Source organism: Neophocaena asiaeorientalis, unplaced genomic scaffold, assembly GCF_003031525.2.
Source record: "Neophocaena asiaeorientalis asiaeorientalis breed wild unplaced genomic scaffold, Neophocaena_asiaeorientalis_V1.1 scaffold147, whole genome shotgun sequence".
NCBI classification, from domain to species: Eukaryota; Metazoa; Chordata; class Mammalia; order Artiodactyla; family Phocoenidae; genus Neophocaena; species Neophocaena asiaeorientalis.
The window spans coordinates 3,461,276-3,487,035 of NW_020173758.1; the positions used below are offsets into that span (position 1 = coordinate 3,461,276).

The following is a 25,760-nucleotide window of genomic DNA, read 5'->3' on the forward strand; positions in this document are numbered from 1 at the left end:
AACACTATTAATGTTACTTATCTATTTAAAAACATACATTTTCACACCAAAGAGATCACATTACGCACATGGTTCTGCAACTTGAACTTCAATTCCAAAATTATCTTTGATATTTATTAAATCAGCCTCTATGTATTTTTTCCAATTTTTTAAAAACCATTAAACAATACCGCAAAAACTACTTTTGTACACATATGTTGAAGATTATATCCACTGAGTAAAATCTTAATGAAGAGATTTCTGGGTCAAAGGGCACATGCATTCAAAATTTTATTGCTATGGTCAAATTCTTCTGCAGAAAGTGTGTACTAATCCCACTATCAGCATATGAAAATGCCTATTTTCCCATATTCTATTATATTAATCAGAATCCTGGCAGGAAACAGATGGCACACTCAATTTGGGTAATTTGAGTAAAGATTAATAAAAGGGCTATTTACAAAGGGGTAGCCTTGTGGAGGAAAACCACAAGGAAAAGTAGAGGATAACAAAGGAGACAGTAGGGAGCCATTACCATCCCAAGACCTGAAGGCTGGTGAAGAGGGAGGGCCATCAGACAGGAGCTGAGATTTAGTGGCATTCACAACCGCCTCACAGTGACTCTTCAGGGAGGGAGCTCCCAACCTTTCCACAGTCTCTCTAGTCCTCCTGACTGAGCCCAACTGGAAGCCAGAGGACAAGGTGGCCCATTGATGCAGGTCAGCCTTCCAGATCCAGATATGGTGTGAAAGGGGAGAGTGGATCTGAACACACACTGAAGACGTCGACCGGACCTTATAATTTTCCAGAGTTGAAAGTTAAAAAGGGTTTGTGCATAATGTTGAAGCATGTGGGTATTTCTATTCTGTCATGTTGCTTTCTGAACTATTAAATACTCCTTTGCGAAGTGGTTTTGGTGTCTCTACTCTTGTTCTTTTTCCAACAAGTTTCGGTAGAGCTACTCAGGGATCTTTCCAAAATGTAAGCGGGATCATGCCATTTCTCTGCATAAAATCTCTGTAGTTCTCCACTTTTCAGGGATAAAGTTCAAACTCCTAGGCAAGAATAAATGGCTTTCATAATTGGGCCCCTGCGGTCTGGGGCCATCTCTCTAGCCATCGCGCCTGCTACCAAAAAACTGCTGTTTGTATTCAGCTCTCAACCACTGCTGAGCCATTTGCAGTTCCCAGTTGTGAACCGTTTTCTCACACCTGTGTGTGACTATATTACTTGGTCAGCAAAGCCAGCTCCTCCTTTGTACACATGGTCAACTCCTATTCATTCTTCAAGATGCCACTCCAGAGTCCCTACCTCTGGAAGGCTCTTCCCAACCAACTCTCTTTTGGCAAAGTTAGACACTCGGTACTCTCAACCTCTATGTGATATTGTGCATTTCTCCCTTGCACATAGTTTTCTGAACCTGTTTACTTGCTTATCCTCCCCTTTAGATTGTGAACAACTTGAGAGCAGGGCTTGTTGCTTGCTCATTTTTTCATCTTCTTCTTTGGTATAGAGCAGAGACTCTGATGTCTGATGAGTGTGAGTCCTGGCGCCTTCACTAATTTGCTGTACATACTTGGTAAAGTCCTTTCATTTCTCCAAGTTCCTTAGCTTATAAAATGGACGTAATCTTAGCACCTCACTCTTATGATTGTTGTGAGAGTTAAAAGAGTTTTAAGTTCGCCAAACCTTTAGCACTATGTCTGGTATAGAAGCACTCAATAAACTGTTAGTCATTAATCTTGTTTGCTCCAGAATGTTTACGTATCATATCAAACCACCAAGGATTCCATTTCCAAGAGGTTCACAGCGACTATTTGCATGAAGAAACACTACCTTTCCCTAGAGTAATGTGAAAATGTTTGAGGCCTGACATTAAAACTCCTGAGGGCAACAAATTTAAGATTTCTGGACAAACAAAAGAAACAAATGGTTGCTCAAATCTCTGGGTAACTAGAGAAATACAAGGGTAGACTTGTTTCGTCAGTTATTGTTCATTGTGTAATCCATAGCATACAAGAGAGTCTAACACATAATGGGGGATAATAATACTTGATGGAAGAATGTATATGTCTTAGGTTGGGGGGACACAAACTGCTTATCGATATGAACCACTGTTGTGGCCTAAAGTGCCACACAAGCCCATTGTCAGTGACTGGGAAATTATTGCAACTCCTCAGGAGGGTGGAAACACCATTCAAAAAGCATGGCAACAATGTAGGGTCTTAAAAACTGTTATCTCTGGTGGGAAATTCTTCCTCAGCTTTGAAGACCTGATGGCAGAATCAATAGGAAGAATATTTCCAAGAGCAGAAGCAGGAAGAATTTCTGTAAGAGGTGAGGTTCTAAACTAGTAAGACATGTAAAGTACTGAGGACAGGAACAAGGAGATAGAACATAGAAGTAATGGGGATTGGAGTTCTGTGTTAATACTGAGTGCTGCTTCTGAGTCAAATGCTCCTGAAATTCTGATTCATTCTTACTCCTTGTTTTATCTTTGGGAAAAGGGAGAGAAATAGAATTCTCCTCACCATTAATTCTAAGTGGTATTATGAATAAACTAAAAAAATAAATCTAATTTTTAAATTATAATTTACAATATTAAGAAAAGTATCACTATTTGGATACAGTTTAGAAAATGCACGTTTTAAACAAATAATACATTTATTAGGGAGAGTTTTACAATTAGACGGAAGAAGGCTTTCACAATTTGATTATTTAGTCCTTATCAAGGCACCATGAAAATGACTGGATAGAGGGCAAATGACAAGGGCAAATGATATTAAATGAGGGGATTAAAGTCACATTTGCAGACTTCCTCTGATAACATGTCCACTGATGAGTAGGGATTGTGGTAGGCTGACCTAGGAGTCAGGACAAAGGCATACAGCCAAGCCTTTGTCCTTTGTTTTTTGAAATTATCTATACGTTGGTAAATCCAGACCTAGGAGACCATGAAATCAGCAAACTAAAGGCGGGGTAAAGCACAATAAACTTTTCTCATCACAGTCTAAGACATCCCACTTCTTACTTGCATGGTGTTGTTAGGTCAGTGGTGTTGCCTCAGATCCTGCAGGTCAGGAGAGAGTCTTAGCACATGACAGGGTGGTAGGCTCTGGTGCTTCATTCACTGAGCACCTACTGTTTGCCAGGACTTGTGCTAGGTTCTAGGTATACAATAGTCAAGAAAACAGATGTGATATCAGCGTACATACCTCAAGATTACAGTCTAGTGAGGAACAGAAGTACTCAGAAGTACTCAAAGAACATAAAATGTTATGTTTTATGTATATGCCTACAAACTGTGATAGTGCGGCAAGTAGGCTGTTATGGTATCCAAACAAACACATACATACATAAAATAATGGGCACTTGACACAGATAATCCTTTCAGGTAATGTCTACCCATAGAAGTGATTTGCAATTGAAAATCTGACAGATGAGTGGAATCTGGGGGGTGAAAAATGGCCAAATTCAACTAAGTGGACTATCGTGTATCAAGACCCAGATGCAGTGAGAACTAGCCATGTTTAAAAACATAAAAGAAGACTAGTATTGCTGGGTGGTACCGACAGGAGGGAACGGAATAAGATGCTGTCAGGGAAGCAAATAGTAACCATAGTAAAATGTTGGTGCCAGCAAAAGAAACCATACTGTGATGATCTTACGAGGAATTAGCTGGAAAACTCTCTAGCTCTCCCATGCTGTCCATATGCCTATTTTTTTCAACCTGAGGGTGGAGTTGAACATCACTGAATTCTTGATTTCATTCAAGTCTGCAGGTAACCACACATCCATACTGTAAGTTCTTTTTCTGTCTGGTGAGTCATCTGGCCTAGGGGGAGGAGTATGATTATGGCTAAGTGGGGTAGGTGAAAGGAAAGCAGCAACTTCTTTTGTTCCTTTCCTTTCAGACCTGATTTTATCCTGAAGAAGAGAATACAAAATGACATTGCATCCCTCCTGCTGGGGAGAGTGCAGAATTGGTCATGGGCAATTGTGAGCACTGAGCTGACATAGTACCCTGGTGACCCGAATGAGTTAATGTATTGTCCAGAAGCTCTAATTTACAACCAGGAAGAATTTGGGGTATTGAGAGGCAGATTGAATAGGTCCATTTTGGCCCATTGTGATTTCAGTGACAGGTCCAGTTTGCTCTAGTCTAAACTGACTCACCAAATCATGCATTCAGACAATTAAATTACCAACCCTTTGACATACTGTAGGATTCCTGCAATGTGACACAGCCCTGTCACTTCAGGTTCCAGCTTAATGTGCCCTTTACTTTCCAGTCCTTTCCTCTTTTCAGGCACTTTGTGCTGAAAATCTTCTTTGACATTGATTTTAAAACAAGATAGGCACAGTGTCGTTTATCTTTCTATTAACCTATGAATACAAAATCTTGCCTATAATCTTGTAATAAAACCAGATATATAACCAGAAATATAGCTAGCCATCTTGATTCTAAGATTTGTACCTTTTTAATTAACCAGAACTATGTCATATCTGTTTGTCTTTTCTTGTGGAACTTTCTTGGTATATATCAATAATAACTATTACATTTATTTTTATCTACTGATGATAAAAGATAATTCCAATAAAATACATAGTCAAAGAGGATTTTAAAAAAACACTTCCAGAGTGGTTCATGAAACTAATAAAAATGATATCTGGGAAACATTTAATACTTTTTCAATCAAAATACCAGTGGGAAAGTAGTCCCTACAATAATGGGTGTTCAGTGGTTACATGGGGACACTCCAGAACTTTTGCTAGGGTGGTTTATTCAGAAACAGTCATGGGGCTGCTGGATGGAAACAAGATGGAAATGAGTCTTTCATCACACAAGTAGAAAAGACAACTGAAAGTAGAGTGGTAGTCAGAATACTATTGGCAAAGAAAACACAGACACATGGCTCAGATAAGAACGAGAAGAAAGAGAAACACCATGTGGAAACTGACCTGCTATACTGTGAAAGAAAGATTCTTTGGCCCCCGTGGTTAAACTATATCACCAGAACTATAGAAAGGAGGAAATGAACATTGATTATGATACTATGCATCATTTATTATTTGTTATGCAAATACTTATAGTGAAATTCTCCATAACACTCATTACTGAGTTTGGGCTCAGTAATTCTTCCAGGATCCTTCTGTCACCTTCATAAGATCAATTTGAAAGAGCCTTCCTCTTCTCCAGACACTGATATTAGTATACGACCTAGTGGGCCCTTGAGTATTATATTTGAAATTCTTGTGCCCACAGTGAATAAAACCCTTTTCCAAATGCTCTTTTAGTGAAGATTAATTTTTTCTTAGATTTTTCTAAAATATAAAAACCAAGCAATTAAGAGTTCTTAGATTAGCCATTCCCAGCATCCCACATTATCTTTATTCTAATATGTTCCAAATGCATTAAGTAACCAATTCAGTTTTTCAGATTTAAAATTTTCCTTGTATTAAAAAACATATAAATTAAAAAAAATTGAACCACGTTGATTGAATATAGATTACATAGATAACGAGTCTGTCTTAAAAATTTTAGGGCATATCGTGACTATGCTTAGGGTAGTGTATTATAAAAAACTGATAAAATTAATTTGAAATCCCTAGACGACAAATATGTATAGGTTTGGCATACATAGTTAATTCTTTTATTAAATGTATATTAAAATCAGCAGGATAATTAGATGTGAGCAAAATATTTCAACTCAAGAAAAACAAAGAAAACTATTTAGTTTCCTCTTTACAACAATACAATACAATAGATTGTTAAGCTGATATCTTTAATAAACTGATGGTTTGTACGCTTTGGTAGAACACAATTAGGCAAATCAAGATATTTCAGTATGACAGCAACAATTTCAAAGTAAAGGTAGAATTATCATATTGTCTTATTAATTATTAGGAATATTTTATTACTAAAAATAAAACTATAAAGATATCAGAAGAAAGGGGGAATTGGAGATTTCTACTCTCCTTCTATGACTACAACTTCTTGAAAACTCTAATCTCCTATCATGATCCAGTTCTTTGTTACTCCAGAGGAAAATTTAGAAAGGACATTTTATAGAAACAGATGTCTGATTAGTAAGGTTTCACACATGAGTATGCTCTTAGATTATAGATAAACTTCAATGGAGATAAAAGTATATTTGACATTTTACAAAACAGCCTTCATCCAAACATGCTATGGCTTCAGGCCAATCCTCCAACTCTGGTCAAATCCTTCTGTATTCAATTCTAAAAACATTCTTACTTGAACCTTTGGAGCATTCTTTTAATTATTCCCCTTTTCACAACTTTCATTCCTTACTTGCATTACAACTGTACACTTTCATAAATATTATATCTATTGGCTTCAGCTAACTGAAAAAGAAAACCCATGTCTTCTTTACAGCTATAAGGTAGATGCCACTATTTAGGCCATTTTGACTACTTAGGATTTTGTTTTATATGATGTTCCTGCAAATTCCTATAGCATGAGAGATTTCAGATTCAGAGCTGGCAGAAGAGCTTCATCATTTATGCAGCATTTAATATATGAATTAAGTTGTTTTGATCCTGCACTATTTCATGTTTGATCCTCAAATACGTTCCTTTAGAAAATTTCTATCAACAACCACTGACTTGCAATACTCTGAGGCAAAAGGAAAGGCATATTAGCCAAGGCTTTGCCCTTTGTTTTTTGAAGTTAATTATCTATATGTTGGTAAATCCAGTCAACATATAAGCTTTCTGATATTGGAAATCTTGAGAATTAGATAAAAATTACTTTCTCTGGTTATTATCTCAAGAGCCAACATAAACCTATTCCTATTTGTGCTTGGCCAAATGACTGACATTTTTGTGTGTCCAAAGATCTATACCTTTATCACATATAAGCTATAATACAAAACTCCTGTTTGTCTATTCTAGGAAATTACTAAGAAAACATAACCCCAATCCTTCACTCTACACTAGGTACCAAAATAATTTCACAGCTGATTTAAAACTCTTACCCTCATCTTCATGCCCCAAGTGCAATGTGACCTGTCTAGCCAGGAAACTAACAGAGCATTCTCTCCCTTCCTCTTTCTGCCGTGTGTTCCCCAGCTCCCAGCAGTGGTCTGTTCCCATAGTTAACCTCACAGACAAGATAAAGCTTTCTTGCCCAATGAAGCAAGAAGAAAAAAATTTCTCTCTGAAAATGTGCCTCCATCTCAAATTTTTTTTTCCAGGAATAGATATTAATCCTGCCCCTTTGCCCACTCAGCCAATAGTCAAAAAACCTCTGAATATAAAAATTCTCAGTAATTTTCTATGTTGCTCCCATCAAACTAGTTCATTACGTATGACTAAAATGGAGTAGGGAATAGAAGATAATATGTATTCACCTCTGGAATGATCTCTTATCTTTTCTGAGCATGAGATCCCACTGGCTTCTCTTATGTGCAATTCAAAGATGCCTAAAAAATGACTAAGTATTTATGGTTCAGTTAAAATGTAAAAGCTCTTTCTTCTGTTATTCAATATCCACTGCAACAAACACTACTGCAATGTAGGTTATATGGTACAATAAGAGTTCTCAGCCTCAGTGAGAGATCTTTTTAATCAAATCATTGTCAGACATGTAGTATCTTTAAGGCGATGATAGCATCACTCCAACTCTTTGTTTATGGATGAGACTGTGATTTGGCCGAGTCATACAGCTGCCAACAGAGCTGCAAAAGATTGTAGTTCTTGCAGACTGGGTCCAGCATTTATTCATTTATTCCCTACACTCCATGACTGTTTCCCAAACTCATCCTCCTCTCCCCACTCCCCCCACCACCACCAAGCTGCAGACTCCCTAATCTCAGTTTCAATCAGTTGCTTGAAATTATTTTGGAAAGAAAAGTAGTTCTTCAAATTCTAAACCTGGAAAGGAAAAACAATTCAAAAAGTTAATAGCCAACAAATATTTATTTGAGTGATTACCATGTGCCAGGCACTGTAGAACAAAGTTAATAAGGTGGAATCAGTAGAGGTAGAAAAGCAGCAGGTTTTGTTCACACAAGGAAGTTTCAAGAGTTTGAGCTCATTACTTAAAATAACAAGGGGATCATGTGATAGGAGACAGTTAAGACAGACAACCAATCAACCAGCCAAGGAGCTACAACAAAAACTAAAAGCTAAACAACAACAAAATCTACCTGAGGTCCTTAAAAAACACTTGATAACATCACTTACACAAATAAGTGATTCATATAATTTGAAAATGAACATGTTCAAAATGCATCAAGTCCTTAAGTTTTTCTGAGTGTGTTTAGATGTTTCTAAGTCTGTTTATGTGAGTACCAGTAAGAAAGGTTTCTTTTCAAAGTGCTCATATGGTTATGATTAAATTACAATATTAATTTGGATTGAGAAAATGGTTTACTTTGCTAAACAGAATATTTGGTAAATAGAGTATTAAAATTTTAAAACATTTAGAAAATTTTACCAGGATGCAAATGACATCAAAATATCAGTTCAGGAAAACTTAGTAAAATAGTGAGCATTTTTAGAAGTGGACATTAGACATAAATTTGGATTTTGGTAGAATTAATACAAACTATTATGCCACCTTTGTAACTATACAGAGAAATGTTAAATGTTTAGCTCAGACTATTAATGGTATAATATGATACAGATCTTGGTAAATTTGAGTTAATGTGGACTACAATTTGTGCTATGTACGTGACTGTAAAGATTGGTATGTTTTATAACTTGTTTTACTTCACATAATTTGATTTTATATTTCACTTAACTTGTATCATTTTTAAATTTCAGTAAATCAATAATATATTGGTGAAAATATTTTATATAAGAAATAAATTCAGCATAACTTTGTCTGCCTTAAACCTAAATACAAAGAAATATCTGTCATTGTGGTCTGCAATTTCTTCCTTTTTTTTTTTTTTTTTTTTTTTCTTGTCTTTCCTTTTCCTTCTTTTTTGTTTTGTTTTGCTTTGCTTTCTGGTCAGGAGGTATGATTAAGTAGATATTGTTATAGGTAAGTGTTGCATATTGGTGAGACTGAAAGCTTTGAAGTTCAATTCCTGGCTTTGCTACATTCTAGCACTTTTATCTTAGGTAATTTACTTATTTTTTTAGGATTAGTAAGCACATTTGTAAAGTGAGGAAGATACTTTCTGTTTAAAATTGTGATGTGCATTAGTGATAAAGTAGGTATTACTCAGCATAGCAACTGGCACAATAATGGGCAATTATTACTAATTAATTTAGTCAGCATTAATTACCATACCCTAATAGATACTGACAACATATAAGTCTAAAAGATGTGCACCTGGGTTTTAATAATATTCTCTTGGGTGTGTTTTATTTGGGGGTGGGGGGAAGGGAAGGTTAGCAATAACCAAAAAACATGTATTTAGGGAAAGAGGCATGAGGTGCTTAAGAAATGTGGACAAACTGAACACCATTTTGCATGACTTGGGTACCAATATCTCTAAACTTCATTTTTCTCCTTAGTAAACAGATTGAGCCAGATGATGCTTGCTAATTAGTGATTCAAAGATTCTGGCATTCAAGGACCCTGTGACTTAACAATTCAGTTACATTTATTGAGAATGATAAAGAATGGCGGGAAATAGGGAAGATGGCGGAAGAGTAAGACGCGGAGATCGCCTTCCTCCCCACGGATACACCAGCAACTCCATTTTTTTTCTACCATCATCAGATTTCTAAGATTAGAAGGCTGTTTCAGTGATGATTGGAAGTAAATCTTAATATAAATCAGAACATCACAGGAGATGCATAGAAGTTCCTTAGTTAGAACTATGAGAAAGGAATATTACCCTTGAAAAATTCAAGTGTGTGATTTGATATAGCCTATCTAATCAATCACTGATCGACTTAGACAGATTTGGTCACCTGTTTGTTAGACTCGGCCAACATGGCCTAGGGGACATGGATTTTTAAATAAGAATAATAATTTAAACTAAGTATTTTGACAGTTGCCTTTTCTTTAAAAACAAACAAACAAGCAAACAAACCAAAAACCTTTCATGGCATGAGTCCTTTAATTATATGGCTGATTTTCTATAAATTATTGAAAAATTTAAGAAATTCCCACTTCCACATGAAATTAAATAACATATCATGACGTATATGACAGAGAAGCAATTGAACTTGGCTGGGCATGGGTCTTGGCCCTAGGAATACCAAGAGACCACTATCTGGAGGGAAGAACAGAGACTACATGCAAATAATTACAAGATAAGAGTTATATATGCATTTTTAGAAGTATGATTACCCTTCTCCCATATCTAGTTCCTCTTATAAAAATTCTGGTTTACATCTGTACACCTCTCTGTATCTGTAAAATGTGCCTATGTGAATCAATTCTTTTGAGAATATAGAAGTGGAGCCTAGAGCCTGGGGGTTAGAAAGAATAAAGAAAGAGAAATAGTACATAGCAGAACAGGCTTAGGAGTTTTTGTCAGACAATCTTTGGCAAGACACTATAAAATAGGGCCTGCCTAGAACTAACCCTTAGAAAAATTCATTTATTCATTTTTCTTGAGATATATTAATTGAGTCCCACTATGCACAAGCTACTGTTCTAGAAGGTCAAGATTCAGGAACAAATTAGGAAAAATAAAAAAGGTCCTTACCCTTATGAAAATCACACTCTAGAGAAGAAATAAGTTTTGTGAGAAAAGGGGCAAATATATTATTAAATAGATACTGAAATACTGAAATATACTATCTAGTTGAATATTATATTCTAAAATAGTTTCTGACACTTAGTATATATTCAATAAATATTGGTAGAATAAAAAAAGGGAACAATTTTGATAGCAATGAGTACTATAGGAGTTTGTGATAGGGGACTGCTCTCCACATGACAGTCAAGGAAAGCCACTATAAGATGGTATTATTCGAATAGATAACTTGTGCTAGAATCTCTCATTTCTTTATAAGATTCAATTACATGAATGTTAGAGGATTTGATATTGTCCCACAGATCTCAGACACTATGACATATTTCTTCTTTGTTTTCTCAGTTTGGGTAATTTCTTTTACTCTGTCTTCAACTTCACTGATTCTTCTCTCTGCTATATCCGGTCTCCCTCAAGCCTACACTATGAATTCTTCATTTCTGAAATAGTATCCTTTATATATTTCTATTTGGATCTTTTTAATATTTTACAACCCTCTGATAAAATTCTACCATCTTTTCATGAATGTTTTTCCACTAGACCTTTTTTTTTTTCACATTTATCATGTTAATTCTAGAGTCTTTATCTGATAATTCCAATTCTATCTCTGGATATGCTTCTACAAACAACTTGCAAGAAAACTCTCTTGACCTGGGTCACATTTTTTTTTTTTCCTCAAACCTTATAACTTTTCATTGTATGTCTGATAGTTTGTGTAAAAGAAAAGTAGAGACTTAAATAAATAAAAATTATCTCAGAAAAGGGTGTACCCCTCCTTATGAGGCTGCTAATGTAGCAGACTGAGTTGATCAAATCTGTAGTTAAGCTGAGTCTGGGCTTTGTACTGATTTTACTAGATCTAGTTCTCCACTGGCTTCAAATGTTTGAGTGTTGAAATTTCTCTTCAGTAGGACTTGGAAACTGAGCCCCAGAAAGACTCCAGTCTCTTTATTATGATTAGTCCAGCCACCAACTTTCCAAATCATGGGATGTCTCTTGCTGCCTTAGACCAGCTGCTAGCTTTTTGTGTTGCCAGGGAGTTCTTTTTGCTCTCTACTTCCACATTGGCCTTCTGTGATTCAGAACATCTTTCTGCTGAGCATGCCTTCCTCAAGCCTTCAAAAGGGCTACAACTGGTGAAGGCTTAGAATGCCTCGGAGAATTTCTCTCAGGGCTCTTTCCCCACCCCATTGGTGGGGAAAGAGGCTTCAGTAGGCCTCTGCCTTGTAACTGGAGAAGGTCCTGATTCCCTTCAGGATGATCTCTCTGAGCTCTGCTGCCTCAGCCCCACATCTGGTAGGCAGCTCAATGAAATAACAAGGAAAAGAGTTGGTTGCTAATGGCTGACAAGTTCTCTGCCTGGGCTCCTTGAGGTTCTCACACATCATACCACTCCAAACACATCCATTAAACATTCTTTAAATCTTTACTGGTTTCTCTGTTGTGATTTCCTTCCCTTCCCACCATTCTTCCAGGGAGCAAAACAGTCAAGAGTCTCTTCTCTCCCAAAAAGAGCTTATCACTTTCTGGAATTTATTTCTTTTGGGTTAATCTGCATGGGTTTAAAAAAAATATTCCAATTTTGCTGATTATCTGACTTACTCTGTTTTTTAGGATGGGAGTGTAATCTCTTCTGGCTTTCTATCTCCTAACTAGAAGCAGAAGTCCTGCCTGAAATTCAAAGACACAATCTAATCATATTGTATCTATCCTAGCTGAGTTTGAACTGAGAAGGTCTTGGAAGGTGTTAAGCAGAAATAAGGCAAAACCTCTGAGTCGTAAAACATGATACAAAAACTTATTGAATAGTAAGTAGGAAAGTATGTTAAATGTAAAGTATTTGAGGTGTAATTACAGTCTGGGTAACAACAAAAATTATTGTTATATGTCATTTGCACATTGATTTCTAACCTGTTTTCTAATAATTCATCTAAAAACTTATTGCATACATAAGTTTTCCAGTCTATAAATATGTTCATTTTCTATATTGACACCTCCCCCCCAACCTTGCAACCCAAGAGCCATAACTAAATTTACAATTTAAACTAAATCAACCACAAAACAGTTACTGACCATTTTAATATTGGGGATTTTAAAGGACACATTATGAAAAAATTAAAATGCAAAAAGAAGCACAAAGTTAAATTATTTATTATGGAAAGATTAGTTAATCTAGTTACTTCTCTAAATTTTTCATGAATAAAATATTACACAAAATTTCCTTTTGGGTGATCAGTATATAGATCAGAAACTCCCCAAAGAAGCTATATTAATAGTTAACTCATTCTCTATTAATACTCTAGGCATTTTAACAACATGCAAAGTGAAGTATCTACCTCAAAAATGACTTTAATAAGTTATTTCTTTGCTTCATATACATAATGGATAATTAGCTTAGGAAAAATCTCAAAGGGAGAAAAAATAGCCAACTGTGAAATTCACAAATACTTTCCTTGGACTGGGTACAAATGCTATTCAGGCCAATACCAGGGACGCATAAATTCTCTCTATCTTATTTACAATCCAGTCTTGATTAGTTAGGAGCTCATTTTCCAGTTTGTGAATTACCTAGGTCTTTGCTTCTTCTCTTCCCTCTGGCTGATTACCTTTCCCATTTCTCTGCTCTTTAGCACCTCCACCAGAAGGGGAGGAAAATCCAGGTGAAAAGAAAAAGTGAATCATACATGGACATTTTTAAGTATTCTGAAGCTTGACTTTAAAAAATATTTTTTTTTCTATTGTGAGTGTTTGTACATCAGACCTCTGTCATCAATTTGAAATTTTACCACTAATAGTCTGAGAAATATCCTTGGGAAATTACCTTCATCTGGATATCAGATTCTAATACAAAATGGGGATGATATTCATGTATTCCTTACAAGGTTATTTGAATTCATAAAATCTCTTTGTCAAATTCTTGCTTCTTTTCCTTCTGTTAAGATTGAGGGCTTGCCTTGGGAAATGGCTCCTTGCCAAAAAATGTGTTTTTTTTTTTCTTCCTTCCTTCTTTTTTTAAAATCTCTCTTCTCTTAACACGGTTATGAAATGCACTCTTGGTAGAAAAGTAGAAGCTACTGGCAAAAATATCATATCTTTACTGTTGTATTTCATTCATAGTTCCATAATTCTTCTCTATCTGTTATTAAAAAGATAATCACAAGCTACCTGTATTAATGGACCTCATTTTAATGTATATTTTCATGACTTTGATTCTTAAAATGAAGACACATCCCATAGAGTGAAATTTTAAGTAAATTAGAGGGTTCATTTTACACGTTTGTTCTATTAAAGTTTGCCTCATTTGTGATATTTTAAGGATGAAGTACTAAATTTGCCTAGTGATTAAATTAGAAGTCCAGTGCCTCCGTGACCATTCTCCTTTTAGATTGTTTACAATTAATTAGTTCATATTTGTGCATCACAGATATAGTTTTAAATTCTGATTAAATTGAATCAATTACCCAAGCATAAATAATGGTTGAAATAGAAAGACAGTTATTAAAGAGCAGTCTATAGACCTTTAAAATAGTACTAAGTATTTATTTTTTTTGAAAACTGTCTTAAAGAATAAAGAGAATAATTTTAAGTAAATACCTTAGAAGACCTAAGGGGAAAAATATGAAATTTGCTCCTTGTGAAAAATAAATCTCTGGAATATTCCCTGTACGGTACAGTGTAAAATAATAAAATGCCCAGTGGCAAAAAAAAAAAAAAAAAAAAAAAAAAAAAAAAAAGTAAAATAGAATAAGTAGTTTGTAACAAAGTTAATGCAACACACATAACTATAGCATCTTATGTTAAATAACAGCCTCTATTTAACAATCTCCAACTTTTAGCCTCTCATAAAATGTTGGTGATTTAAAAAAAAATAAATTAAATGGGCCCTTCAAGATTAAAAAAAAAAAAAAAGATACAGTTAGGGACCTGAGGGGTCCCTGAGGGGCAGTAAGAGGTTTTACTTTATCCTTTCTTTCTCCTAGTTTTCCTAATACTTTAAGAGAAGAATGCATTAGAGCTGATTTCTCCACAAAAACAGAACACTGACTGATGTGAAATATTACCAAATTGATATTAAGTAAATGAGTCCACTGAGCAAACCTCTTCAGCGGTTTGAGTATGGGCTTTGTTTTTAGTTTATGACATGGTCTGGTTATGTAGCAAACATATATAATTGATAAATTGTATCCATTGCCTCTCTCATGAGCTAGTATATAACCATGAAAGAGTCTAAATTCAATGCAACATCGCCATCCCCAGGGTCTCTTTCAACATGGTTCAGTGTGTTGGATGCTATACTTCCAAACTGAGGAGACAATATTGTTACCCAAAAGGCAGCCTGACAAATTACACAGTGGAGGAGAATTTGAGAAAAAGTATGTTGCAGGCAGTTAATGCTTGTATATATAAAGTGACTAAAAGCTTTGAAGGATTTTCTTAAGATTTTTCCTTTACTGAATGAGATAAAGCCCTAGCATTTTAATCTCCCACAAAGCAGAAGCTTAAAAAAAAACCCAACATTTCTTTTCTTTCTTAACACTGCATAACATCATTTTTAACCTCACGTTAATTCCCGTGTCTCCATATCAAAGTGAATACAATCAAAACACTAGAAAATTTCACGGAAGGTAATAATTGACTGGTGGCTTGGGCAATGGGTAGGGATTGAACAGCCAGGTGACAGCAGTTTAGCCATTTAATCCAATCTGGGATTAATTCCCAGGGCACATCCCATGAAAAGTGCTTTTATAATTTTAAATGTAACCTATTGAATATGTTAAAACAGATTTATTGAAATATAATTCTCTATATACTATAAATTATATAAAGTATAACATATAATAATTGCACGTATTTAAAGCTTACAATTTTATATACTTTGAAATTATCATCACAATAAAGATAATGAATATGTCTATCATGCCCCCAAATTTCCTTGCGATGCTTTATAATCCCTCCCTCCAACTCCTCCCCTGTCTATGAGGCAACCATTAATCTATTTTACATCCCTATAGATTAGTTAACAGTTTCTACAGTTTTATCATAAAATATGTATTTTTTGAGGGGGAGAGGGGCTGGCTTTTTTTTTCTCAGCATAATTTTTGAGATTAATCCATGTTGTATGTATCAAATAGTTCATTCTTCTTACTACTAAGTAGTATTTTATTGTATACATACACCATAATTTGTTGATCTATTCAGCTGGACATTTGAATCATTCACAGTTTTTTGCTATTACAAATAAAGCTGCTGTGAACTGTCCTGTACAAGTCTTTGTACGGACATATGTTTTGGTTTTTCTTGGGTAAATAGCCAAAAGTGGATTATCTGGGTCATATGGTAGGTGTATGTTTAACTTTTTAAGAAACTACCAAACTATTTTCAAAAGTGGTTTCACCACTAGCAATGTATGAGAGCTCTTGTAGTTCCATATCCTTGCTAACATTTGATACGATCAGTCTTTCAAATTTTAGACATTCTAATAGATGTATATCTCACTGTGGCTTTAATTTGGATTTCTATAATGACTAATGATGTTGAGCACCTTTTCTTGTGCTAATTTGTCATTCATGATCTTCTTTGGTGAAGTGTCTCTTTACAAGTTTTGCTCAAAGTGGGAAGGGTTGTTTGCTTTCTTATTACTGGGTTTTGAAAGTCCTTTAAACAATTTCGATATAAGTCCTTTACCAGATACATGATTTGCAAATATTTTTCTTAGTCTGTAGTTTGTATTTTCATTTTCTTAGCAACAGGTTTGAAGACAGAAGTTTTAATTTGGAAGAAATCACATCTATCATCTTTTTCTTTCAAAGACTATACTTTCGGTATGCATCTAAGAAATATTCAGTATTTCTCTAACCTAAGATAACAGAGTCTTTCTCCCTTTTTTTTTAAAGGAGTTTTAGAGTTTTAGGTTTGTCATTTGGGTCTATGAATATTTTGAGTTAATTTTTATATGTCATGTCAGACATGAGTCATTTATTTTATTTTTATTTTTTGCATATGGATACCCAATTTTACCAGCATCATGTGTTGAAAAGACTAAATGCTGTCCACTGAATTTCCTTTCAGCATCTTTGTCAAAAATCATTTGTTCATATAAATAATTTGTAGGTTGTTTTCTGGACTTGTTATTCTGCTCCATTAATCTATTTGTCTATCTATCTTTACGCCAATACCACACTATCCTAATTACTGTAGTTTTAAAATAAGTCTTGAAATCGGAAAGTTTTAGATTTCCAATTTGGTTCTTTTTAAATTATTTTGGCTACTGTAAGTTCTTTATACTTCCATATGAATTTCAGAATCAACTTGTTAAATTCTGCAAAAAAAATCATGCTAATATTTTTATTGTAATTTCATTTTACCTTTAAATCAATGAGGTTACTTGACATCTTAACAATAGTGACTCTTCTGATCAGTGAACATGATATAGCCTCCCATTTACTTAATTCTTTAATTTCTATCGTAATATATTGTAGTTTTCAGTGTTCACATCTTTCACATCTTATGTCAAATTTATCCCTATTTCATTTTTTTGCTATACTGATATATTGATAAGATATACTTATTTCAGTTTCCAATTGTTAATTGCTAGTATATAAAAAGTACAAATGATTTTTAAAAGTTGATCTTGTATCTTCAATCTTGCTAAACTGATTTATTATTTAAAGTTGTATTTTGGTAGGCCAAGGCTAGGTTGAGTCGTTAGGCATTTGCCTGGAGTGCAGAATTTAACGGAGTGCAAGAAAAGTTAGTAATAAAGATAAACAGTATTTTAATGCAACTCTTTAAAAAATCAAATCTGAAAACAGTAACTTGTAACCTAGCTGCCTGCTTTTGTAAATAAAGTGGTTTTTATTGGTATATTCAGTCAGATTTTCTACATAAATAATCATGTCATCTGTGAATAAAGGTAGTTTTACTTCTTCCTTTGCAATGTGCATATCTTTTATTTGTCTTCTCTTATTAAACAGTACAGGAACTCTAGCACAATGTATACTAGAAATGGCAAAAGCAAATATCATTATTTTATTTCCCTTAGGAAGAAAGTATTCAGTCTTTTACCATTAACTAGGATGTTAGCTCTAGGGATTTTTTTAAAATGCATTTTAGAGGGCTAAGAAATTACTCTTATATTCTTAGTTTGCTGAAATTACTTAAAAGTTAGGAAAGGATTTTTGAATTTCTTCAAATGTTTTTTCCTGTTTGTGTTGTTGTTATTATTTAGTTTGCAACTTATGTGAATTATATTATTATCAAATGTTAAACCTACCAGAATTCCTGGAATAAACCTCATTTGCTCATGAGGTATTATATTCTTTACATATTTTTGGTTAATATTTGTAAATTTGTTTAGAACTTTTGCATCTACGTTAATGAGGAACACTTGTCCATAGTTTTCTTTTCTTGTCCTGCCTTTATCTGGTTGTGATATCAAAGTGTGGCATTACAGATTTAGTTAGTAAGTATTTCCTCTGTTTTTCTTTTCTGAAAAAGTAGGTGTAGAATTAGCATTATTCTTTCTTAAATGGTTGGTAAAACTCACTCATGAAGCCATCTGGGCTTGTAGTTTTCTTCATGGAAATGTTTTAAACCAGTAATTCAATTTCTCTAACGTTATCCATTGCTTCTTGAATACACTTTGAAAATTTGTGTCTTTAAAAGGGATTTGTCCAGTTCACCTAAGTTGATTATCTGCATAAAATTGTTCATAATATTCTGTAATTTTCTGTTTTATGTCTGTAAAATCTGCAGTGGTGTTACTTCTCTCATTCCCTGTATTGGTAAGTTATGTTTCTTTTCCCTTTTTTTTTTCCTGATCAGTCTGGCTAAAGTTTTATCAATTTTATTTGTCTTCTTAAAGAATCAGCTTTACCTTCCTTGACATTTTCAATTATTTTTCTGTTATTTATTTCATCAATTTCCTCCTCTAATCTTCATTATATCCTTTACATTATTTATTTTGGGTTTAATTTTCTCTTTTTCTAGTTTTTAAAGGTGGAAGTTGTAGTCATTCATTTGAGATCTTTCTTCATTTCTGATACATGTATTTGATACCACGGATTTTCCCTCAAGTAATGCTTGTATGGTATACCACAAATTTTAATATTTTGTATTTTCATTTTCATTCCGTTCAAAATAATTTTTAATTTTGCTTGTGATTTCCTCTTTTAACCAAGGGTTATTGAAGTATATTATTTATTTTCTAAATATTTGGAGATTTTCCAAATACATTGCTGTTTTGATTACAAATGTAATTCTGTTGGGGGCAGAGTATATACCTTGGATGATTTAATTTTTTTTAATTGCTGAGACTTCTTCTATGGCTCAGAATATGGCCTATTGTAGTAAATATTATGCATGTACTTGAAATGACTGTGTATTCTGTTGCCTTTGGATGGCGTGTCCAATAAACGTCAAGTAGATAAGTTGATAGCATTTTTCAAATCCTCAACAGCCTCATTCCATTGTTTTATTAATTACTGACAGGCAGGTATGGAAATCTCCAATTATAATTTTGAGTTTTCCCATTGCTCCTTGCAGCTCTATCAGTTTTTTATTCAGGTTTCTTGAGCTCTGTTATTAAGTCATAAAACATTTAGGATTGTCATCAACTCTGGATGAAGTTTTTTCATCATTATAAGTTGATCTTTTTTTGCCCTTGATAATATTCTTTGCTTTTATAACTACTTTGCTATCAGTATTATGAGATTGTATTTGAATAGAATTACCATTGTATATCTCCTTCCATTGCTTCAATATTCTCCTATTTGTGTCTTCATATTTTAAATTGTTTTTTCTTGTAGGCAGCATACAGTTGAATCTTGCTTTTTTTTAACCAAATATGAAAATCTCTGCCTTTTAATTGAGATGTTTAGACCAATTACATTTAATTTGACTATTAGGTTTAATTTTACTTTCTTTTGGTGTCAGTACTTTGTTTAATTCTATCTTACACCTTTATTTTTCATGTTTTAGCTGTAACTAAGTCACATTATTTTAGTGGTTGTATAGAGCTTAGAGCATATATCTTTAAGTTATCACGGTCTACCTTCAAGGGATATAAAACTTCATAAGGTTTTAGAAGCTTACAGTAGTATACTTCCATTTCTTCCTCACAACTTTTGCACTATTGTTGTCATATATTTTACCTTCATGTATGCTATAAACTCCCCACACTATCTTATAATATGTTTTTGTTTAAACAACCAATTATCTTCTAAAGTGAATAAATAATTTAAAAAATTATTTACCCATGTAGTTACAAATCTTGGTGCTCTTTACTCCTATGTGTAGATCCATATTTCAACCTGGCATCATTTTCCTTCAACATAAACATTTTCTTTTAACATTTCCTGTAGTGCAGATTCCTAGTGATGAATTCTTTCCATCTTTTTTTGATTGAAAAAGTACTTATTTCACTGTATTCTGAAAGATATGTTACTGAATTTTGAAATCTAGGTTAACAGTTTTTGTTTGCTTGTTTTTTAAATCTTTCAGCACTTTAAAGATGACCTCTAACTTGCACTGTTTCTGATGACAAATCAGAGCAGTAACCCTTATGTTAGGTTCCTCTGTATGGAACATGCTTTTTGTCCCTGATTGCTTTGAAGTTTTCCTCTTTATCAATGGTTTAATTAATTTGATTAGGATGTATTACCTTGGTGTAATTTTATTCATGTTTCTTGTGCTTGGAGTTCATTAAGTTTCTTGTTTATTATTTTTATTTGTTTGCTTTTGTTTTGTTTGCATAGTGGGAGGCTTATAGTTTTAAGAAAAATTGGGAAAGTTTGGTCTGTTATTTCTTCAAATTTCAGGAATTCCAGTACATATTAGGCCACTTGAAGTTTTCCCCAGCTCACGAATGGTATGTTTACTTTCTTCTCTCTCTCTCTCTCAAGCTCTGTGTGTATGTGTTTGTGTGTGTGTTTCACTTTGGATAGTTTTTATTGCTGTATCTTCAAATTTACTAATTATTTCTTCTTCAGTGCCAATATGCTGATAATAACTTCCAGTGTGTTTTCCATCCTTTTCGTTGTAGTTTTCATGCTTCGAATTTTGATTTAGGTCTTTTATCTATCTTCCATGGCTTAACTTAGCCGTTTGAATGTATGGAATAACAGTTTTAATGTACTTGACTGTTAATTTTAACATCATATCAGTTTTAACTGATCGATTTTTTTTATTATTTTGGGGCTATTTTCCTATTTCTTTACATACTAGGTAATTTTTAATTGGATGCCAGACATTGAACTTTATCTTGTTTGGTACTAGATATTCTGTATTCCTATAAATATTCTTGAGCTTTTTATGAGTTGCAGTTAAATTATTTGGACATATTTTTATCCTTTCAGGTCTGGTCTTTAAGGTTTGTTGGGCATAACCAAATTAGTGCTTGGCCTATGGCTAACTGTGAATCATTTTGGATTTATTTTGATTTTTGTACATTAGACAGATCTTTTTAAAAAGAAATAATAAAGTAATGCCACTAGATAATTGTCCTGGATTTTAGCAAAAAAGCAAGGTTGGGAAATATCTATGTCCTCTGGAATAAACGAACAATATTACAAAATCATTACTTAAGCTGCGGTGTATAAAAGAGAAGAGCTTCCTGGAGGATATACTAGGCTTCCCTTCAATACCTGATCCAGCAGTTTTCTAATTTACTTAAAATAAATCAGCATGGTAATATGTAGACATTTACAGAAACAGGGACATTATAAGCTCAAATAATTCCAGATGGAGCAAAGAAGGAATGCCTCCAGTTGCAGAGACTCTTACGTTTCTGTTGGTGAATACCCTTTTTGGGATACGAGGAGAGAAGAGCTAAGGCGCTGTTTGTGCTTTGTAAGCTCTGTGATCAGAAAGCAAAAGTAATGAACTTACACTGATCATTGCTTCCTGACAATACATTTATTGTAGTTCCATTTGTTACAAATTTATCTGAACAGACTGAATGGGTAACACAATCCCCTATTTCTAATTAGCTGGACTTAATTATACATACTTCAAAGAAAAGGAAGACCACTTCTGCTGAGCCGGACTTTGTGGCACCTGTAAGAAGATTGTGCAGGAGTAATGGGGTGACGAATGTCCACTGAATAAGTAGGGAGCATCCTCCTGCTTGGAGGATACCTAGATCTGACTCAGTCCCTCGAATTCCCTATTTTCAAATACAGAACTTAAAACAAGGCCAGGTAACAATTAAAGCCAAGGTCCACATTGAGTCACTGGCATTGTTTTCTATAGACACCTACATCCTTGCAAAGCAAAAAGAGCTGAGCTATAAAGTGTTCTTCACTGGAACTAATGACAAGATAATGATTGACTGATGACAGAACTTTCTTTGTCAAATGAAAAGATTTGTTTTGTTTTGTTTTTTCTTTTGACAGTCTGCAGTTGAGAAAGCTCAATCTAATTGGCCCATCTGAGTGGGTTGACAAGGGAGGATTGTAACATGTATATTCTTAATTTCTCAGGTTCTTTATGGTCAAATAGAACACCTCTTCATGGTGTAATGGAAAGATTTCCAGTCTCAAAGCATTTACTTACTAACTGTGTCATCTGGACAGTTAATGCAGTGTCTCTAAATGTCAGTTCCCTCATCTGTAAAATGGGGAAAATCTCTGTTTCACAGATACATAAAACCCTTAGCACATATAAACAGCTCCCAGTAAATAGTTCCGGTATAGGAGTTTTATAAATATTTAATGATATATGCCAAAGTTCATGAGTGACATTGATGGTATATATAGTGGAATCAATTGAGGAACTTTATAAAAAATATAAACACACTCACATACACATATACATATCTATACACATACATACACACACACAGATCTATATTCACTGTATCCGTGCCAGAATTCTAAACTGATTCAACTAGTATAGGGCCTAACCATAAATATCATTTTTGAAGCTCTCTAGGAGATTCTAATATGTAACCAGAATTGAGAAACACTGGACACAGGTTCTTAATCTGAGGTCTTTAGAACCCTTGATAGAAAACAGGAAATTCATGAACTTGGATGGAAAAAAAAATTAGGTCTTTATTTTCACTAGTCTCTCACTGAAATTTAGCACTTCCTCCATCATGAAGCAACAAACCAGTGTGCTTTGCACCAACAGAAACCAGAGGAAATCACATAGAGATGTAGAGTTGCTGCAGCTATCTCAGGGTATCAGTTGGAGTCACCATTATATCAAGACAGCAGTAGGTAGTAGATCTGCCATTAGACTGTATTTTTAGTGCCTTACTAAAGAGTAACATATTTTACTACATCATATTTTTTAAAATATTTCAAGAATTTTATTTTAATATAATGGGAATCCTTTATTACCTTATGAATTTTGTTTTATGCATTGAAAAACAGTATTCTAAAAGAGGCTTTTAGGCTTCACCAGGGTGCTTATGGAGGCCATGGCACACACACAAGGTTAAGAACTCTGTATTTAGAGGCTACTGGTCAGGAAAGCATCTTCAGAATGCTGACGGAGAGCAACTTCTTTGGAGTCATTTTGAACATAATGTGTGCAATGCCGATCTCTCAGTAATAAACTGAGAATGGGTTTCAGTAGAAATGAGGTGTCTTATAATAGAAGTATATTTACATACCAATTGTTCTTGCCTTATTAATTTCTCTAACAAAGCCATCATTCCCTTTTCTATCTTCACCAGCTGATTCACTGATGAATCCCTATCTTTTGCCTAACTCTCACTTTAGCTGCCACAAATGATAGAAAATGCCAGTCTTTGCTTGCTAATTCAGTGCATTCAGACAAAATGCAGCATGTATTTCTTGCTAAAAATTTTTTGCAAGCCTAAAGTATATGATGTCTAAGGTTTTTGCAGTGAGAATTAAAGGATTCACTTAAAATTGATTTCTGTAAGCCCTAATTACACAATACATTTCATAATAAGCATTGCAAAATCTCAGGTTAGGAAAGAAAAGAAAAAAACTCTTAGTAATAAATTGTCACTACAATGATCAGTGTGCCAAGTTTAATTCACAGGTAAATAAAAGGAAACCTTGAAAGCCAAGCAGAAATCTGGTATAAGTGTAGGCTTTGGTATAATTCTGTGACAGTTAAGAAACAAGCCCTTACAATATATTTCAGGGGGTCTTAATGTCTTTATATTCAACATGTTCTTCCAGCTGTCTCCTCTAGTTCATGGTCAACTGGTGCCTACTTTCTCAGGAAAGAAAGATACTGGCTGCTGATGTTAGCTGAACTATATGCCCCCCGCCACACAATTCCTTTTTCAGAAAAGTTAGCCCTTGCTTAGAAGCTGCCATAATAGGTTGAATTATCTGATCCCTGTCATTAAAGGTGGCAGCCACACGCTCAAGAATGATGTGGGAAAACTCCAGTGAGAGTGATAATTAAACGTGGAAAATGAAGGGTCACCTTCTTTCATTCAGCTCATTGGGTTTGGCATCAGAGTAATTCCAAAACAGTGGGGGACATTCTACTCTCAGCATGGCAATATCTAGGTGCACACATATTATTTCTATGGGTTCAAATGGGAATGCCATTTTAATTGTATTTAAAATGTTATCTTTGATATGGGGAGTAAAAATGTTAGAAATTAATTCTAAGAATACAGAAAAAGAATAATGAATATAATCTAAATGGTGAAAGAATTAGGAACAAGAAAAGCTGCATTGTTTTCTCAGAAGAAAAAGTGTTATAGGAGAAGAAAATTATTTCCAGGGAAATTGAAAAGAACATTTAAATGTGTTCAAGTCTTTCTGCTTGACTGTAGGATCACAAAGCAAGGGTTTTGTCTCAACTTTCTTGTCTACTTACTGTCATTTCTTGGAGGCCATTATTATAACATCTTATTCCTCCTCAAGAGAGGGTAGAAAGTATCAGGTGAGCTTAAGACAAGTTATTGGTAGGTGTTATTTTCCAGAAAAAGGGATTTTTTTCAGATACATTGGCTCATCTAAATTCTATTGAAAGAATATTTCATACTGTTCTTATTTTGCATTAATATAAGTAACACTGAACCTTTAAGGGACTGAAATGATATTGCAATATAAGCAGGTGCACTAGTGAACACTGTTACTAGACAGGAGCATGGATGGTAAAATCAAATTTCAAGTTCAAATTCTGGCTTCACCATATAATAGCTGTGAACCTTGGGCATGCATGCTACTTAACTCTGTGTGTCTCAGTTCCTCATCTGTGAAATGGGGAAAATAATACTACCTATCTTATAAAGTTGTTGAAAAATTAAATGAGTGTTAAAATACATAAAGCATTTATAACCATACCTAGCACAGAGTGAATACTATGTAAGTGCTCACACTTATTACCATTTATTATTATTTTATTGCATGTTCAGTACCTAGCATAGTATTACTTAACACTGTAGATTGTTTAAAAATATATTAATAATTATTTCTATGGTTGACCACTTTTTGTCCTTGTCATTCTGAGAAAAGCTTCCCAAAACATGTGGATTCTTTTAAACACAAATAGTCCAACTAAATTGTTACTAGAGTTGATTATATAATGTGCAAACAGATAATTGCAACATCAAGCTCAGGAAGTGAAAAATTCCTGAGCAGAAGCTATAGATTTCAGATGGCCTTTATAGTTCCCTTCACATCTGAAGGGTTGAATTGAGGAAGATAAATTGTATCTTCTGTGATTATATTTTGTTTCAAGATAAGAGAGAATTTTGAAACAATTAGAGCCTTCTAAAACAGAAAAAGAAACTTGATGAGCTAGGTGATAGTGTGATAGCTAAAGTTCCTTCGTAAAATTTCCTGATTTATCAGTTTGTGGGCAAACATCCACAAATTTCATTAGATTTTAAAATATTTATTATTAGAATACTTGAAGTGTTCTCACTTGTCTTTGAAATATTTTCTAAAATGCAAACATACATCGCCCCAAACTTCAACCTCAATTCACCACCAGCTCAGTGAGAGAGAGAGAAATGTGTGTGTGTGCTTGTGTGTGTATGGTGAAGGGGGCTGGGGGGAGGAGGAGGAGAATGAATGAATGACATTAAAGACAACACTAACCAATTATTGAAGAGAAAATACTATCTGTGGACTAAAAAACTATAGGCAA

The 25,760-nt window shown here is 34.1% G+C and overlaps 1 protein-coding gene across 1 annotated transcript in view; it reads right to left on the reverse strand.

Moving 5' to 3' along the window:
- The window catches only part of DPYD (dihydropyrimidine dehydrogenase), a 793,614-nt gene that overhangs the window by 302,270 nt on the left and 465,584 nt on the right, over window positions 1–25,760 (reverse strand). The gene's annotated exons all lie outside the window — the stretch shown is intronic.